Here is a 20,285-nt window from a genome sequence, read left to right as displayed (position 1 = left end):
TCTCCTATATGATTTTGGAAAGAAAGCAGTTCCTCTGCAAGAATAAAAATGGATCCTACAGTCCTTGATTAATTAAAATAAGTTGCTCTATTCACTCACAATTCTGCTGTAATGCCGTCAGGCAATACAATTTTGAATACCAGATGATTTAAGCTGATCAGAAACATTCACAATTTGATCCAATGACTACCTAATATTAGAGAATAATCTATGTAACAGCAGATGTAAAAATTAATTTTGGCTGCACTGATGAGTTAAACCTGGATTTCTTGCATTTTATGGGCTATCACCTTAACCATTATGGGCACATCCCTGCAAGAATAAGAACTTGACTGAAAAGGGTATCTTTCAGATCATCCTCATTAATTTCCTTCAGATTTAGAGTATTTGGAGTTGTGCTGGAACATCAATTCCCTAAACCAGCACTATGCAGATACCAAACAATGACAAAAATTTGACATTGAAGATCAGAAGATTTCTGAGTGCTGTCAACTACAAAATATTTCCTAATTATTAACACAACTGCTGGTAATTGAGACTATAGCACAAAAGTACCTTAATGAAAAAGCTTCTGGTTCGAATCTTCTAGTAAGAACTACTAATTTTTGGAAACTTCCATGTCTACTAACAATTCGCAAATTTAACAAATACTGAATTGTAACAGTTTAGTAAAAATTACATTTTTTTCAACATTCGACATATTAAAACAAAAATTTTGATACATTTTTGCGAGATTTCTTTATTTTCCATTTGATGCTCTCCATTTTTGTACCAAATTGTAACTTTTCAACAATACTTGCATTTTATGTAACTTATAATTAAAAATAACTTTTTAATAAAGTATGGTTCAGCATGAATTAAAATTACCATTTGTTTTACATATGGAATGTAAATAAAACTAAAAGAACTGGTAGCAATCAGTGTTATCTGAACCACCAATTTTATGATTATTATATTTTTATCATATGCACTCATCTACAGACAACTGTATAATAAATTTTTTATACTTAACAGCACTCACAAATCACCCAACTGCCAAATGCATTTCTTGTTTCTACTTCTATGGAGAACTGTGTCACACTGCTTTACAAAATTATTGGCTGGTCGCTGACCTTAAAATCCTGAACCTAAGATGAAAATCTATGAGGACACACAATTGACATCCCCTTGGCAGCCCTGGAGGCATGCTTGGTTAGGGTAATTGTTAAAGTAACTGATCCTGAAACCAGGAGTTACAGCCTCAAATCTCAGACATAGCAACAGTTTTCATCTGTTTCTTTGTATGTGTACCAATACAGTATTGCAGAATTGTTATTTATGTTCATACAGATAACTAAGTAGTTCTACAAATATAAATGCTAAAACTATTTCTTCTGCTCCAAGACAGCACTTTAAACAATAGTGCACAGCCCCCACACCAAACGAACCACGGACACTGCCAAGGTAGGGTTGCTGGCATGTGAGCGATACTGAAAACAGTAAGTGCAAACACAAATACGTATTATCTGAGGAAAAATCAAGCTAACACATGGTTCCTCAAGAGAGGCAAAAGCCTTTTCAGCAGTTGCAGGAGCAATGGTCTGTATGATCAACTGACCTGGCCTTGTAGCATTAACCAACTTCCTGTGCCAATACTGCAAGTGGAGGAAAGCAAAGGGAAACTGCAGCTGTGTTTGTTTTTTTTTCTTCTCAAGAGCATGCAGCTCTACTGTAAAAAATTATCTTAGGCAAAATATTCTGGAGGTAAAATAATCCCCCATACAGATCTCAAGGTAGAGGCTACACAGGAGGATGTTATCAGGAAAAGCAGGACAGGCACTCTGTATGTATGAGTGTGGTGAATTACATACCTTAGTAGGATAAGTATATATCGCTACGGGGTAAGATAGATACTGCCTACAGGACAATTAGAGAGACCTTTAGAGAAAAGAGAAGCACTTGGATGAATATCAAGAGCTCAGACAGAAAACCAGTTCTAAGCAAAGAAGAGAAAGCAGAAATGTGGAAGGATTATATAGAGGGTCTATAGAAGGGCGATGTACTGGAGGGCAATATATGGAAATAGAACATGATGTAGATGAAGATGAAATGGGAGAAATGATACTGTGTGACTAGTTTGACAAAGCCATGAAAGACCTGAGTCGAAACAAGGCCCTGCAAGTATACAACATTCCATTAGAACTACTGATAGCCTTCGAAGAGCCATACCTGACAGAACTCTACCATGTGGTGAGTAGGATGTAAGAGATAGGTGATATACCCTCAGACTTCAAGAAGAATATAATAATTCCAATCCCAAAGAAAGAAGGTGTTGACAGACGTAAACATTACCAAACTAGACATGAAAATTACCAAACGATCAGTTTGGTAAGTCATGGCTGCAAAATACTAACACGAATACATTACAGATGAATGGAAAAACTGGTAGAAGCTGACCTTGGGAAAAACCAGTTTGGATTCCATAGAAATGTTTGAAAACATAAGGCAATACTGACCCTACAACTTGTCTTGGAATACAGATTAAGGAAAGGCAGACATATTTTTAGCATTTGTAGGCTTAGGGAAACCTTTTAATAATGTTGACTTTAATACTTTCTCTCAAATTATGAAGGTTGCAGAGGTCAAACCCAGGGAACAAAAGGCTATTTACAATATGTGCAGTAACCTGATGGCAGTTATAAGAGTCAAGGGGCATGAAATGGAAAGAGCGGTTGGGAAGGGAGTGAGACAGGGTTGTAGCCTATCCCTGATGGTATTAAATCTGTATACTGAGCAAGTAGTTCAGAAAACAAAAAAGATTTGAAGCAGAAATTAAAATCCACGGAGAAGAAATAAAAACTTTGAGGTTCGCCAATGACATTGTAATTTTGTCAGAGACAGTGTCTTGAAAGGAGAATAGAAGATGAACATCAACAAAAGCAAAATGAGGATAATGGAATGTAGTCAAGTTAAATCAGTGATGCTGAGGGATTTAGATTAGAAAATGAGACACAAAGTAGTACATGAGTTTTCCTATTTGGGGAGCAAAATAACTGATGATGGTCAAAGTAGACAGGATTACAAAATGTAGGGTGGCAATGGCAAGTAAAGCTTTTCTCGAGAAGACAAATTTGTTAACATCAAGTATAGATTTAAGTGTCAGGAAGTCTTTTCTGAAAGTATTCGTATGGAGTGTAGTCTTGTATGGAAGTGGACAACACAGACAACTAACAGTTTAAACAAGAATAGAATAGAAGCAAACATCAAACAATGGAAAACCCAGGATGGAATGTAACAATACCAGAGAAGGAAAGATGCTACTCACCATATAGCGGAGATGCTGAGTCGCGATAGGCACAATAAAAAAAGATTCACACAATTAAGGCTTTCGGCCATTAAGGCCTTTGTCAGCAGTAGGCACGTGCACCCTCGCATGATCGCAGTCTCAGAGAGCTGAGACCACAGCTTGGCAGTGTGGTCTCAGCTCTCTGCACGTGTGTGTGTGTGTGTGTGTGTGTGTGTGTGTGTGTGTGTGTGTGTGTGTGTGTGTGTGTGTGTGTGTGTGTGTAAGAGAACAGAAGCTTTTGAAATGTGGTGCTACAGAAGAATGCTGAAGATTAGATGGGTAGGTCATGTAACTAATGAGAAGGTACTGAATAGAATCGGGAGATGATGAAGTTGTGACACAACTTGACTAGAAGAAGAGATCGGTTGGTAGGACATGTTCTGAGGCATCAATGGATCCCCAATTTAGTATAGGAGGGCAGCGTGGAGGGTAAAAGTCAAAGAGGGAGACCAAGAGATGAATACACTAAGCAGATTCAGAAGGATGTAGACTGCAGTACATTTGAGATGAAGAAACTTGCACAGGATAGGGTAGTATGGAGAGTGGCATGAAACCAGTTGGGCGCTGATGACCACGCTGTTTAGCACCCGAAAACCTCAAACCCACCCCACCCCCACCCCCCCCCCCACACACACACACACACACAATAAATAACAAAAATGGATAGGTTGTATTCAGTTGTAGTACGAACTGTAAAGTGCAGTGGCAGAAAGGACAAGAGTTCTGGTCAGATCAGTACAAGATTATCAACAAAAAATCAAATAGGGATCATGTAGGGAGAGCCCTAGTAGTGAGCAAGAAAATAGTAACATGAGTAAGCTATTATCAACAGCAATGTCACTGAATTACCATAGCTGAAATAGGCATGAAGAAAATACAACAATGGTAGAAATTTGTATGGCAACCAGACCAGCAGAATAATAAAATAGGAAAAAGTTTGATGAGTAATTATTCAATATCTAAGGAAGATGACAGCCAATTCTAGAAGGTAATGAAATTCGATAGTAGGAACAGGATGTAAAATAGTTACGAGAACATCCAACGGCACAACTGACAAAGGGGGAAGCCACCTGGTAGAATTTTGCACATTGCATGAATTAGTCACTGCAAACACTTATTTCAAGTATCGTGAAAGAAGCTTGTGTATGTGGAATAACATGGAGAAACCAAAGGTTTCAAACAGATTATGTAATGTCAAAAACAAAGATTTCAAAACAGGATTCTAAACTACAAAACATTTCCAGTGATAGATGTGGACTCTGGCTAGAGTTGTTTTTATTAACTGCAGAGTAATTTGGAAGAAATGGTAAAAGTAGAATTTAAGTAAATGGCATTTGGATAAACTTGAATGAATAAACTTGAATGAACTCATTGATGGTTTGAAAATGAGCATTAGGCAAAAAGTGATAGAGAGTAAGTTTACACTGGGTGATGAATAGGCAGCTTTGAGATGAAACACTGAAGCAGGAGGAAACATAGGTAAAAAGTAAGGCCTAGCCGGAATACCTTCACAACTCATGAGATACTGAATTTAATTGATGCAAAGAGCAAATACAAACATGTAGCTATTTAAGCAGACAAAAGGGAATACAGACATTACTGGAATGATGTTGACAGAAGACGCAATATGGCTAAACAAGAATGGTTGTAGGGCAAAAGGGAACAAACTTGCTCCAAAAGTAGTTGCAGAGAAGACTGGAGATATCATAACATGACCAGAATTTGATACAGCACTGAAAGAGCGAAGTAGTACCAAGGCCATTGCAGTTGGTGACATTGCCTCAGAATTATTGGGATACATGGGAAAGCCATCCATGACAAAATTATTCCACTTTTGTGCAAGATATGAGATAGTTGACTTACAGTCATACATCAACCAGAATGTAAAAATTCAAATTTGAAGAAAGGCAGGTGCTAACAGGTATGAATATTATCAGATTAATATGACATGCTTGCAAGAATGGAAAAGCTTTTAGAGGGTTAACCTTACATAAGATCACTTTGGGTACTAGGAACATGTAACACAAGGCAATACTGATACTATGGCTTACCTTAGACGAGTTAAAGAAAGACAAAATTGTGTTTACAGCTTTTGCAGATTTACTGAAATGCTTTTGAGTATGTGGAGTTGACTGCACTCTTTGGAATTTGGGCAGCAGCAGAATACGTAGACAGGAAGCAAAAGTTTGCTTGCAACTTGCACAGAAACCAGGCACCAGTTGTAAGACTTTAAAGACATGAAAGGGAAGCATTGAGTAGGAAATGAGACAGGCTTGTAGCCTACATCTGATATGCACTCTGTACGACGAAGACATGAAGGAAATCTGGAAGAAAGTAAAGCAAACTGTGTGTTTACCAAAGACAATGTAATTCTGTCAAACAAAACAGACATCTTGAAACTGTCAATGAAGGGATGTGTGGGAGGTAAAACTCGGAAGAGCAAAATTGGATATCATCACTAAAGGAGATTGTGTGACAAACATCAATAAAAGCAATGGAATCTAGCTGAAATAAACCAGGCAATGTTGAGTTTCGACTACAAAATGAGACAGTAAAAGTAGTAGACAACTTTTGCTAATTGGGCATCAAAGTAACTGACAATGGCCGAAGTAAGAAAGAAATAAAGTGAAGACTAGCAATATCAATGAACATGTGCCCAATAAAGAGGACTGTTCACATCTAATATAGATTTAAGTGTTAGGAAGTCTTTTCTGAAGATATTTGCAGTGGAGCCCTGTATGGAAGTCAAACATAAATCATAGGCAATTCAGACAAGATGAGAATGGAAGCATCTGAAATGTGATACAGAAGAAGGCTGAAGATTTGATGGGTAAACGAAACAAAAAAAATGAGGGAGGAACATAGGGACCAATTTCACTAACACAAGGAACCTGTTAATAGCACAAATTCTGAGGCTTTTAGGGATAGTCAAGTTGGTAATGGAGGGATATGTGAGGGTAAAAAGTGTAGAGGGATACTATGGCTTGAAGACAAGAAGCAAGTTCAAATGAATGTAGGAGATGACAGTGATCAGAGATTAAGAGGTTAGTGGAGGGTATTCTAGCATGGGCAAGTGCATCAAGCCAATCTATATTATATTCACCAAAATTGAGTCATAACATAACACTGCTTCATTTCATACAGTCACACAAATTCTAGAATTACCTGTTGGTTCACTTGCTCATCATTTTAAAAAATCTGCCAGGAGTTCCTTTAAGAAGACAATTTTAGATATATTACAAAAATTATCACATATTTTAAGTCTATGACACTTACAAAGAATAAATGACTCATTCTTTTCAGAGTGGCCTTCTCAGTGACAGTCAGTAAGGTGCATTTCAACGGTAGTGATCTAAAAGCTATATAAATGATCAGTGACAAGAAATCTGAAAATTTATTAGCATCTTGCACTTCATTTTCCTATGCTGCTACTTTGAATCATATTTCCTACTCCCATAATCTTTATTTACTTATCGGTAACTATTTTATATGAAATGCGCTTCATCATATAAAAAAACAATAGTGTAGTGAAATCAGTGGGTACAACCAGAATCTTTAATATTGAAATCAACAGTACCCACACCATACAACTAATTGTAACATGGATTTTCTATTAGCCAATCACACAGTTTTATTTTGAAATTTTAAAATGATGTGGATGAAGCAGGGGGGGAATAATAAATAAAACTTTTGAGGTCATTCACTTTGTGAGAGTTTCCTGTTCTTGCTAGCCCATGCCTTGGGATGTGGATGTTTGCATTACTTACAGTATCTTGTTTGTATATTGCATTCTGGCAACACATTCCTTACCATTCTTCCTGATGCCAACAGCAGAGTCATAGAGGTATCAAAAACTACTAGTATTCTAAGCCTGGTAAACAAATACAGCACTATATGTTCTGCCTAGCATATTCCACAGATTTTTTTATGTCATTGATATCAGCGGAATAAACTTGTATCTGACAAAGGAACCAAAATATGACATACAAAGCGTGTTACAACCAAACACTACTCTCAGTTTACACATGAGGTAGAACAGTCTTGAGGCGTTTTCTTCCAGATTTGGTTGTTGTGTTTTTCCCAGTTCACTTTCCCATCAACATGAAATTTGGCACGTTTACTTTCTATACTGACTCAGACATGTACAATGAGAGAGTGTTAAAAATTGAGATTCTGGACAAAGCCCTTCTTCTGAAATAGAAAACACACACACACACACACACACACACACACACACACACACACACACACACACACACACACACACACACACACACAGCCACTGTCTCCAAGAACTGAGACATGACCATATGCTTTTGGCATGAGCAACAATCTGTTAGGGTGGGTTGTGAGGTATGAGGCGGCACAGGGCAAGGAGAGAGGGATAGCAATGTAAAGGCGGGAGGAGGGGTGGGGGGAAGATAATGTGTTCTCTGTGACACCACGCAAGGATGTGGCAGAGACAGTATGGGTTGCTAATGGCAGTTTTGGGAAGCTGTACTGAGGAAGGGGAAGGGGAGGAGAGAAACAGAGAAAGGGAAAATAATACGTGCACAGTGCACTGGGAGTGTGTGTGTGTGTGTGTGTGTGTGTGTGTGTGTGTGTGTGTGTGTGTGTGTGTGTGTGTGTTTTGGTTTTTAATTGTATTTTCATGTTAGTGGTCATGTTTACATAGGTGCCACATTGGAGTCTTAGTGTATGGTTGCTTCTGCCATATTTGTGATGTCATGGAACAAAGTAGATGGGTGGAATTGGATACTTCTGTATTTGTGACTGACAAGATAAGGCATGGGAGATCTGTTTCTGGGAAAATGCTCGAAAGGAAATTTTAGGCTGTGCATGCCTCAGTGTGACTGTTAGTATATTCCTTGCAACCACATTGTTTCCCAATATTCTTAGCTGGTGAAGTCTCCTTACATTTCCTTTCCTCATAACACACTGTATCAGAATAAAATCTACCTTGCACTCCTTCAAATTCTTTCATCACCACCACTACTAGCACCACTAGTGGTATCAACCGCAGTAGTAGAAGTACTGCCAGTATTAACTTTTAGTTCATAGTATTATTCACTGACATTGCTAATTGAGACACCCAAATCATTGTAATACTATTTGTCATATTAAAATATGATACGGAAAGGGTACAGTATTTGTGAAACCATGGTCCAGTTTAATAGAGGGCCTGATAGACCTAATCAGATCAGGTTCAATAAACAAACCAATAAGATCATAAAAATGTCATCAACAAATCTTGATCTGGTGAAGGGTTTGTGATTCTGAGTGGTTAGAAAGGAATCCTCTAGGTGGCATATGAATGAACTGGCAGAACATGGTGCCATGCAAATGCCCTTTGATGTGCTGTAGATTTGTTTGTAGGAGGTGCCTTCAATGGAGAATTGTGGGTTAGAATCTAGTTGGTCATGGCGACCAGGAAGGGGCTGTAGGTTAGGAGAGAGTCAGACACTGGGAAAGGTACTGTTCAGTAACAGAAAGCCATGGGTGTTGGGGGATGTCATCATAGAGGGTGATAGCACTGCCAATGATGAGCAGGGTGCCAAATGGTAAAGGGGCAGGAACTGTTAGGCTCAGTGAAGGAAATGATTGGTGTCTTTTGTGGCAGGCTAGGTTGAAGATGAGCAAAGATTCCATCTTTGGGAGCACATTAAAAAAAAAAAAAAAAAAAAAAAAAAAAAAAAAAAAAAAATGCACACACATAACAAGCTTCTCTAAATTGTGCAAATGGAAACTCTTCGTACAACATATCAGTCATCCCCATAAGCTTCAACGTTCACTAGTCTGTATGCTCCACCCCACCTATTCCCTACCCTGCTCTCATTCTAGCATTGCACACACCTATCCCCCAACTCCACCCCCCCCCCCCCCCACACAGCCTCCCAACACTGCACCTAGCAGCCCTATTCTGTCCCCCCCCCCCATGTCCTTGACAAATACCACAGGTAGCACAGTATCACCTCCACCCCTACCCTGCTATCCCTCACTTCCCACCCCACAGCACCTCTTTACCTCTCACTCCAACAGATTTCTACTGACATTAGATGTGTTCATGGCCTAGTGTTGTTCTGTATTTCATATGAATTACTTTGTCCAAAAGCTTAAATATTCAGCAGTCAATTCATTCTACCTACCTGCAACCTAAGGTCTCCTCAATGTGTTGAGTTGGAACGCATGCTTTGTATATCACTCTATCCTGACATTTCCCGTGTTTGATTTTAATTTCTCTGTTCTTTGGAAAACACAACTGAAGCAACTGACTTTTCCTTGTCACCATTGGTCCAGTTCAGATACAACCTCACATGAAAAGCTTGAACAGCAATTGCTCAGTTACACAGCTTTGAGCTAATGGAAAAACAGATACATTTACAATAGAGATGTAACACATGACATGAAGGTGCAATATAGTCCTCACTTCCGTAGGTGTTCCAAAAAGAAGTGATTGGTACAGCAAAGGCATGTGTGCTATATCTGCAACTACTTGCCTTTACCAACTGCTGACATTTTGATATCAATGCACGAACTACAATACCACTAGAAGAATGAACATCCTGAATATGAGCACGACACTACATACACCAAGTTCATAGAAAGAAAGGTAAGTGAGAAATTCGAAGCACAAAGGTTTTCTTCTTTTGGGGAGGGGGGGGGGGGGGGGAGGAAGGTCCTACTTGACGCAGACTTTGGCAGCTGACGCTAACAAAAACCTGACAAGGCTACTTCTATAACATGACATTGTCTAGCGCGAGTGTACATTTGTGTTTTCACTGCTTCTAGAGAAACTCTCAAGATGAATGATTCAGAGCAAATGACATTTTTACAGTGTCACAGGAGTGTTTTGATCTAGCTACATAAAACAAATTACAGCGCTTTAATGAAGAAAGAAATGAAGGATATATTTTCAAAACAAGCTCGATGAGGAGTGAGTTTTCCATAAAATGTTGATGGCCACACACTGGAAAATTCAAAATCCTGCTAATATCAGAAAAACTGAATCAAGGAGTAAGCTCTAACAGTAACTTCAGCATGTTTTAATTTGCCTGAAGCTGACAGTGACATTCTGCTATAATTACTTCTTTTATGATCACCAAACCTGTAAGCGTATGTTGTATGTTACAGACGTGTCATACTTGAGCCCGCACAGTTTAACTCTGTGATTATATTAACATTTAAGTAATTTATTTGATACTAAATATTTAGAGTGGTAATGTGAAGATCTACTGGTTAAAGAGCACTGCAAACATTCCAACATTCTGCAGTTAAAACTGTAACACTCCTTTTTTCCTTTTAGTATCAGCATTACCACCATTTCCTTTTTAGGATTGTACATTACACTACCAACTGCTCTTTCATTTAATAGTATTTAAGCTCCTCGAAGGATTTCATCAACAACTCTTGGTCCCCTGCCACTTCCCAATATTTAATAGATTCTGAATACCTACTGACGAAACAAAAACAGATCAAGTACGGTAATATTGCTAACAATAACTTTGAGGACATAAAACCAATTAGATGAACAATAGCAAAAATTATACACCAGGATAAAAATATTTTAGGTCATGAGTTTAGATTTCTCCATCAATGACTATGACTAATAGACTGCCAAATATTGTCTTTGCAATAAATCCACATATATATCCCTCTTGTCTGAGAAAGCAACTCTGGCCAACTTAAAAATTGACCACAAATATAGCATATGATCAATTTGTCCAGTGAGCCATACAACTGATCTACAGAAGTAGCTAAATCATCTGTACTCTAGCAAGTAGAGTCCACTCATATATTACTTTATCATATCCATTAATAATACCTCTTTCTAAAAAAGGAACAAATCTAGACATTAACAACTCGCCAAACTAAATCTCAAAGCAGGAAATTAATTTGTAACAAGTGATTGCTAACATCACAACTCAAGAACATTTGACAATTTCCTAGTAGACAGCAAACATGTGATCATTGACTACTGGGATGCCAACATCACACTAACAATAAGCTGCAGAAAATTTGAAACACATTAAATATTACAGAGCAGCATCATATACTACAAGACACCATCCATTGGAAATATGTTGCACAGCCACCAGTCACAACTTCATTTGGTCAAGAAGCAAAACCAACAGTCAATACCAAAATTTTTCATCTGGCGAACAGGACATGTAATCTGCTTGTTTACACAACACATTGTACAAAGAATGAAACAATGGTAAAAATACAAGAAGCTATTTACCAAGGATTCTGGTTCAGCATATATTTCATTCTTCTCTTTTTTCACCCAACTAGTTCCCTTGTAGTCCATGATTGCCCTCCTAAGCCACTGAAAAACAAGAAAGCAAAAGTGATATGTTTACAGTGTCATTATTCGACATAGTGCACAGGCAGTATTTTCTGGCTGCAGCAAATGAGACGATGCGTAAGAAAAATTTAAAAATGGCTGAGGGACAAAGAACCTGACAAAATGGACTGATTTACAACTTGCTGGTTATGAGGACTCTGAAGCCTCAGTGTCATTAATGGAAAACAAAACTCAATTTGAGAGAAAACAAAAACCCCGTACACAATGGAAACAAATGACTTTCAGATACTGCTGTTACTTAGTAGCATTTGCTTGTGGTAATCAGTCTTATTCTGAATATGGTAGCTGACTTATCTTTCTTTTTCCACATAAATTTCTAACTGTCGTGTGAAGCAACTAAAAGTGAGTTTACCAGACAAATCTATTTACTGTAGACAATTTTACGTATGAAGAATAAAAGATTAAAATGAGTCTCGAGCTATATCGAAGCCTGTCAATGTATCCTGCAAATTCCTTAATATATAGAATAATGTAAGAGGTTTATAATTATGTTCTTAGCAACGTGTGCAAGAACAGAAAAGAATTATTTCTCAATCATACTGGCTGCATTTTCAATCAATCTATAAACCCATATTTGCTCATGGCATTCAGAAAAGCAGAACATGAAAATCCACCCATACGGACAGAACTTTCTTTTTTTCAGTCAGTTTAGTATGTATTTTTAACAACTGTTTTCTTATACAGTCATCTATATTCGACATTATCAACTCAATATAGAGCAATGCTGCAATCGTTACCCAGTCCCTAAAAAACACACACTGCTGCCTGCACGTTGCATAGAAAAATAAATGATTCTTGACTGTCAAGATTTAACAACGAGTAAATTCCTCTAACAAGACTTAGTGAAATTACTTTCTCATAAGCGTCCCATGACAATGTTCTGTGTTTTGGGATGCTTTTGTCAGTGGCAATTACACATACCCATTAGGCCTTACAAAGTCAATTACATTTCCCATATCCTTCCACATTACTACAAACAGCAGTTAACACTATTTACTAAACTATGGAGCACATAGGGACATTGAAAATCCATGGAAAACGCTACACAATTAATTCCCCCTACAGCATTCTATTTCATACCAACATAACCAATCCCTGATACTCTGTATTAACGTGTGCTAACGAATCTGATTTATCGGCAGTACAACTGTTTGCGCTACAACCCGGGCGAACTACAGATCAGATTACAGTAAGCTCTTACTGTCCCTATTCCTTCCTTCACAAATATTGTTACCGAATTTCGCATGCACAACGCAAGTAAATATAACATGAATGCAGCGTGTGTGTGTGTGTGTGTGTGTGTGTGTGTGTGAACTTCATGAGGGCCTTTTTTCGTCCATGACAAAGTATTTCACATTGACCTTCACTTTCTCTAACCACCACAGCATATAGACACTTTTCCGGCAATTGCAGACAACACATCAAAATTTCTGGCGGTTCTTTTGCTAAATCGTGGGAAACATTTATCAATGTTGTCGGACAGAACTAAAACAGCAAGCACATTACATGCCCACGCGTCCATCTGGTATTTTTCGTAATTGCCGAACAGCACAGGTACGTAATGTGCGCTAATATGTTTGCTAAACACTAGTCACCTCCTGCTCGCAATGCGGAAACACAAGCTCACTGAAAATAACAAGTGTTTGGTTCTGATACACATAACCTGAAATAATTACTTACCAAATTCTAAGGCTATCTCAAACCATAACCACAAGCGCCAAAGAAATGAAATTAAACTAATATAATACTTGTACGAACAGTTACTGTAGCATCATTACAAGGCATTGGCAAACTACTTCATTCGAGGCAGTTAGCTGTAATGATAATAAAAATTAAGCATTGACTCAGTACCACACTCAAATATGTGTCTTTCCGTGATTTCCTGTCTCCACCATCAAATCACTTACATATTACACAGAAAACGCAACACAATACCTTACGAACGCATGACACTAACTACTAAAGTCATCTGCTGCTGTGGTCAAAGCCAATCAATGCGGAAGAAAGAACCTACCACGGAGGTCGTTCTAACATTCTTGGCATCAGAGCTGCATATCTGCTAGGAAAAAAATTAAAGTCGTTTGTTGGTTAATTTTGGGGAGGGGACCAAACAGTGAGGTCATCGGTCCCGTTGCTGAAGTAAGTCGGCCGTGCCTTTTCCAGAGAACTGTCCTGGCATTTGCGTGAAGCGATTTAGGGAAGTCACTGAAAACCCAATCAGGAAACCTGGACTCGGGTTTGAACCGTGGTCCTCCGGAATGCGAGTTCATTGTGCTATAACTGCGCCACCTCGCTGTTTCATGAAAGTCGTATGGGAAACTATGTGTTTTTTATTAATTTTTTCATAGTTGCAAGTATGGTTTCGAAATCTACAAATAATTCTACAGTATTTATGGATCCTATGGTCACATAAATAAATAAATAAAAAATTATTCACCCAATCGGCTACATAACAAAGCATCAACTAAAACAATATTGCGAAAAGTATATACTGTATATCTAAATTTTAAAAATAATACTACTAACGAAAACAGAGACTCTCAAGGCTTGAAGTGTAATGTGGAACGTATGATATGTCAGCTTAATAGTGTCTTAAGTAACCATCTACCAGATTTTAAACAAATTTTAATAAAGCAATGCTTTATACAATTTTAGCATTCAGAGAATCCCTCATCCCTAACTTCAGAGCATATCAACATGAACAAAAGTGCATGTCTCAGAGTTTTCTTAAGTTAATAGTGCTGTACGTGAAATACTTTGTAGTAAATCTTCGCTCATGATTTAAGCCCAGTGCACATGTGCAACTAATATGACACCTCAGATGATGGAATACTGGAGTGACACCACAGTTAAATGTGTAAAGACACAGTTTTCGGTTACATGACAAAAATTAAGCAACATTTATCTTGCGACATAAAGTTCAACTCCATTCTACTTTGTGACTCCGCTTACCAATCCCACCAGTGAACTGCGTCATATGGCTGCGTCCTTTTGACGGAATGTCGAAGCACCATCGCTGTAATTTGGTATCCATTTCATAAATTTGTCTTGTGTGTGATGCGTGTTCTGGAGTACCAAAAACGTTTAAAGACCTGTTGTTAGCAACATTATTACAGATCCTTAGCTGTAGGGAACGTTCTTTTTCTGGAAGTACAAGAACCATCACTAAAAATACAGAACTTTAGACATAAAGGTTGCTTAAGTTATAGATGGCTGAGCCTGAAAATAATGGCAGTGAGATTTCTGGGGAAAATTTAAGAGTATATAGAAAGAATAGGCTAATGAGAAATTCGTTGCAATAGACAAAAAACTCAAAGCCACCATGATGGCAACTGAAGCTACATGTGAGAATGTTTTGCTTGAATGAGAGTTTCCAAATCATACTGTACTCATTGGGGGAACTTTAGTAATTCAACAATCAATTGGGAAAATTACAGTTTTGTTAGTGACTGGTGTGGTAAGACACCCTGTGAGACATTACTAAATGGCTTCTCTGAAAACTACCTAGAACAGACAGTTAGGAACCTCTCTCATGATGAAAATATATTGTTTCTAATGGCAACAACAAACAGACCTGACCTCTTTGAGGATGTCCACATCAGTGAACATGATATGGTTTTGACAGCAATTACTTTTTTTTATTTATTGTTATTTTTTAATTTATCTGTTGTTCCAGTGATCCATGTTGTGACACTATCACGGGACATGGAATGTGTCAATTTTATAAGCTTTTGGGCAGAATTTATGGTAATACACAAAACAAAACAAAAACAGTAAACAGTAACTTAGGTCCCACTACAAAAAATACATTTTAGAGATAGACAGAGATTACAAAACAAAAACAGGAAACAGTAACTGAAGTCCCACTACAAAAAAATACATTTTAGAGACAGATAAAGATTACAAAATAATAAGTGTTCAGAGAAATAGATATTACAAAATATATGTTTGAAATAAAAATATTCGGTATTACAAATACAAATTTGGGCATACATTTGCAATTTACAATACAAGAAATGTTAAACACTGTAGTTCAAGGACTCTTCTATTGTATAAAATGATCCTTGCAATACGAAATGCCTTAAGGTTTCTTGGACAAGAGATCATCATGTATCAAACACTTAATTCTTCAAGGGAGGGCATTAAAAATCTTACAGCAACTGAAATGGACTCCTTTCTGCACCATACTTAGATTTAGCTGTTCATAGTGGATATCATGTTTCCATCTAGTATTGTGACTGTGATATGCACTATTCAGCTTAACAGAGTACTAACAGAGTACAACGAATAACTGAAACAAGCATATATATATATATATATATATATATATATATATATATATATATATATATATATATATGTGTGTGTGTGTGTGTGTGTGTGTGTGTGTGTGTGTGTGTGTGTGTGTGTGTGTGTGTTCAGTAAACTAGATAAAAAATCAATAGTGTCATATCTCAATGAGGAACTGAAAGTTTAAGCACAGGGCAGCAGCATGTAGAGGAACACTGGCCCAAGTTTAAAAGAATAGCTGAGCATGCACTGGATAGATATGTACCCAATAGAACAGTTCATAATAGGAGGCACTCTCTACAGTATACAGTTACTGTAAAGAAACTGCTAAACAAACAGAGGCTACTGCGTAATAGATGTAAAACAAAGCATAGAGTTGTAGCTAGAGAATTGCTGAATAAAACGCAGTTTTCTGTCAAGAGATCAATTTGTGAGTCTTTCAATGGCTGCCGTAGCAGAACATTGTCAAGTGTTCTGTCAGCTGCCCACGTCGAATATCGGTGCTGTGACTCTGAAGTGGAGCTGTGAAGGAATAAACATAGCTGAACCCAGACCAGGCAGACCTCACGACTGATGGGCAGGAATTGCCGGGCATTGTTGTCAAATAATATTACACAAAACCCAAAGCAATTCTGGTGGTATGTAAAGGCTGTTAGTGGCACAAAAGTTAGTGTCCAGTCGCTAGCGAATGAAACAGGAACTGAAACAGAGTGTAGCAAAGCAAATTCTGAAATGTTTAACTTTGTTTTCAGATTTTCCATTGCAAAGAAAAACCCAGGAGAAATGCCCCAATTTACTCCTCATAACACTGGAAAGATGAGGGAAATAAGTACTAGTGTCAGTGGTGCTGATAAACAACTGAAATAGTTATACTTTAATAAAGCTCGAGGGCCCAACGGAATCCCTGCCTGATTCTATACCGAATTTACAGCTGAGTTAGCCCCATTTCTAACTAAAATCTGTTGCAGATGCCTCAAACAATACATGGTGCTTAGTAGTTGGAAGAAAGCACAGGACACACCCACCTATAAGAGAATGGTAGAAGTGAACCACAAAATTACAGTCTCTAGTATCCTTGACATGGATTTGTTGTAGTATCTTAGAACATATTGTGAGCTCAAATAGGATGAGGTATCTCGAACAGAATTAACTCCTCCATGCCAGCCAGCAACGATTCCGAAAATATCAGTCATGTGAAACCCAACTCATTCTTTTCTCACATGACATACTAAAATCTTTGAATCAAGGCAGTCAGGTAGATGCAGTATTTATTGATTTTCAAAAAGCATCTGACTCAGTACCGCACCTGTGCTTGTTATCAAAAGTACGTTTGTATGGGGTATTAACTGAATTTTGCAACTGGATTGAGGAATTTTTGGTAGGGAGCGTGCAGCATGTTATTTGGATAGAGAGTCGTCGTTATGTGTAGTAATAACTTCACATGTGCCCCAGGGAAGTGTGTTAGGATCTTGCTGTTCATAGCATATATCAATGACCTTACAGACAATATTAACAGTAACTTCAGACTTTTTGCAGATGATGCAGTTATCCATAATGAAGTACTGCCTGAAAGAAGCTGTGTAAATTTTCAGTCAGATCGTCATAAGATTTCAAAGGCATGTAATAACTAACGACTTGCTTTAAATGATCAGAAACATAAAACTGTGCACTTCAACATGAAAAAGCGTAATATCCTATGACTATAATACCAGTGAGTCACAGTTAGAATAGGCAAACCATAAAAATACCTGGGTGTAACACTTTTTAGCGATATGAGATGGCTTAGTCGTTGGGAAACCAGAGGGTAGACTACAGTTTATTGGTAGAATACTAGGGAAGTGCTACCAGTCTACAAAGCAAATTGCTTACAAATCAGTCATGTGATTGGTTCTAGCATATTGGCAAGTGTGTGGTACCCATACCAGATAGGACTAACAGGGGATATTGAAAGTACACAGAAAACGTCAGCACAAATGGTCACAGGTTTGTTTGATCTTTGTGAGAGTTTTACAGAAATACTGAAGAAGCTGAACTGCACAATTTGAAGATAGACATAAACTATCCTGAGAAAGGCTACTAACAAATTGTCATGAACTGACTTTGAATGATGACTCTGCAAATATATTACAACCCCTTATGCAGAGGCGTTCAAACAGTCATGCTTTCCATGTTCCATGGGAATGAAATGGGAAGAAACACTAATAACTGGTATTAGGACATACCCTGTGCCATTGACTTCAGGCTGCCTTACAGAGCATAGATGTAGATGTAGGTACACAGGAACTGTCTGCAGTTGTCATTTAGTTGTGCCAAAAGTAAAATAAGAATTAATCACTGTGTCTAAATCAATGAACATAACAAATTTCTAAAATCTTAGAAGAGTGGCGTGTGTACAGATTTTCTGAAAATGTTTGGCACTACATGAAAAAAATTATACTTTAGAAACCTGTTATTTTATTTTATGTGTGTTTACAAAAGCGGCTCACGGAGATTGACAATGGCTGGGAGAATGATGTATTCACCATATGCCCCTCCATTTCCGCATCTGGTGATGCCTAAGGACTGAGGATGACACGGCAGCCAGTCAGTACTATTGAACCTTCAAGGCCTGTTTAGATGGTGTTTGTTTGTTCTTTGTGTTAGAAAAACAATCTGTATTTTCTTTAAAATATCTTGTGATACTTTGCGAAAGTTGGGTAGAAATACTGTTGTTACTCTGCTTAGCCGGTGTGACAACAAGAAGATATGAAGTGTGGTATCATTCTGTAGGTTGGGTACAAGGTGAGTACGCAGCAATTCTTACAACATGATCTGTGTGTTTTTAGTTAAATTGTTTCAGTAGAAGCATATATCAATTTCCTACTTTCGAAGCTGTTCATAGGCAAAGTTTTTGAGATAGCAGATATGAGCGCAAATGGTTAATATATGTGGAGGAAATGTATCGTATCCATGCTATCTGGTACATGGGTAGGTTCTGGTTGTGTGTAAGCATGTGTAATTGAGTAATTAGTGGAAGGCGATTTGTAGTTTCACTGTAGATCATTGAATTCTACAAATGTTGAAAATCAATGCAATATTGGAAAATGTATTCAGTACTGGCGACATACATTTGAGCGTCTATCCAGTGAATTTCAGAAAGGAAGTAACAAAGGTTACTGATGGCATACTGCCTATTGGCTTCTGTCTCGGGTTCTTCGGCCGACGTTCATCTAATGATTTTTCTGACATTTTCAACAAGTGGCCACGAAAGCCTTAACAATTTTGTGTTACTGATGGCAATATACTTTCAACTTGACTCTAGCTTTTAATACAGCAACATGGATATTCAATGTTCCATTATATTGTAGTGCACTTAAACAAAGCATAACTCCAAAATTTATCATAGAGTAACATTAATGTTTTGTCATTTTTAACTGACATTGGGTGCAAGGATGAAAAAATATTAGCTCTCAAATGTGTCTTCTGGTCATAGTAAACAGCATCCAACAGAACATGCCAGAATTCAAAAATTTGTATTTGGGGACATGATATAAATATTGGGGAGATGACAGGTAAATGCCACATGTGAAATATCGAAGTGTCATTTACAGTTTCACTCGAACTTATAATGCATCTTTAATATGAGTATCTGATTTTTAAATGGTGTCCAATATGCAGCTCTACAACTATGCAACATTTGTTCATGTTATTCGAAATTGGTTCACAGACAGAAATTTTATTATGATTGCTACGTCTGAAAACAGCATCCTTCATCTCATATAAGTACCCTAAAACTGTATTTTTGAGGACACTGTAGATGCACGATAACGCTGACATGCCAGTATCTATCACCTGCAGCTTCAGGCAAACTGGGTTTGCATCCAAAATTTGTGTTCCTCATCTTTAAATGGAGCTTGATACGTGATTCAAGAATTACTCAAAATTTGTTTTTGTAGTTCAGAAATGATTTATAAAACAGTTTTCATGTTTGAATGGTAATACTTTTAAAGGTGAATTTGTAATTTCCATTCAATTCCTGTCTGAAATCCGTTTTGGTATCCTTTGCATATTCTATCATGTGTAATTAATCCTTGACTCAATCAGTTCGAATGCCACACTCTGTACTACTACATAATACCTGCCTAAATAATTTCAGTTGACACTGATGCTATATAGAAAACTGTGTAACCATGCAGAAATTGTAGCACCCCAGTTACTGTGGCATCACTCAAGTGAAGCCACTTTTAACTATGTCATAAAAGACAAAGTCATTTTAACTATTTGTCACTACTTTCCTTCACCCACACTAATTAGTGTCAGAAGTAA

General features: G+C 37.6%; 2 protein-coding genes and 1 long non-coding RNA gene across 7 annotated transcripts in view; 1 reads left to right on the top strand and 2 right to left on the bottom strand.

Annotated features, from left to right (window-relative positions):
- Positions 1-20,285, bottom strand: part of LOC126427267 (zinc finger protein 492-like) — a 603,844-nt gene that overhangs the window by 123,697 nt on the left and 459,862 nt on the right. The window lies entirely within an intron of this gene.
- Positions 1-20,285, top strand: part of LOC126427269 (zinc finger protein 418-like) — a 540,743-nt gene that overhangs the window by 262,225 nt on the left and 258,233 nt on the right. The window lies entirely within an intron of this gene.
- Positions 740-13,670, bottom strand: LOC126427272 (uncharacterized). Its single transcript, XR_007576618.1, has 3 exons — positions 13,542-13,670; positions 11,565-11,651; positions 740-1,469 (listed from the first exon to the last, which is right to left on the bottom strand). It is a non-coding gene; the product is annotated as an uncharacterized LOC126427272 (long non-coding RNA).

Source organism: Schistocerca serialis, chromosome 11 (genome assembly GCF_023864345.2).
Source record: "Schistocerca serialis cubense isolate TAMUIC-IGC-003099 chromosome 11, iqSchSeri2.2, whole genome shotgun sequence".
Classification (NCBI taxonomy): Eukaryota; Metazoa; Arthropoda; class Insecta; order Orthoptera; family Acrididae; genus Schistocerca; species Schistocerca serialis.
This window is presented reverse-complemented; position numbering and strand designations above follow the sequence as displayed.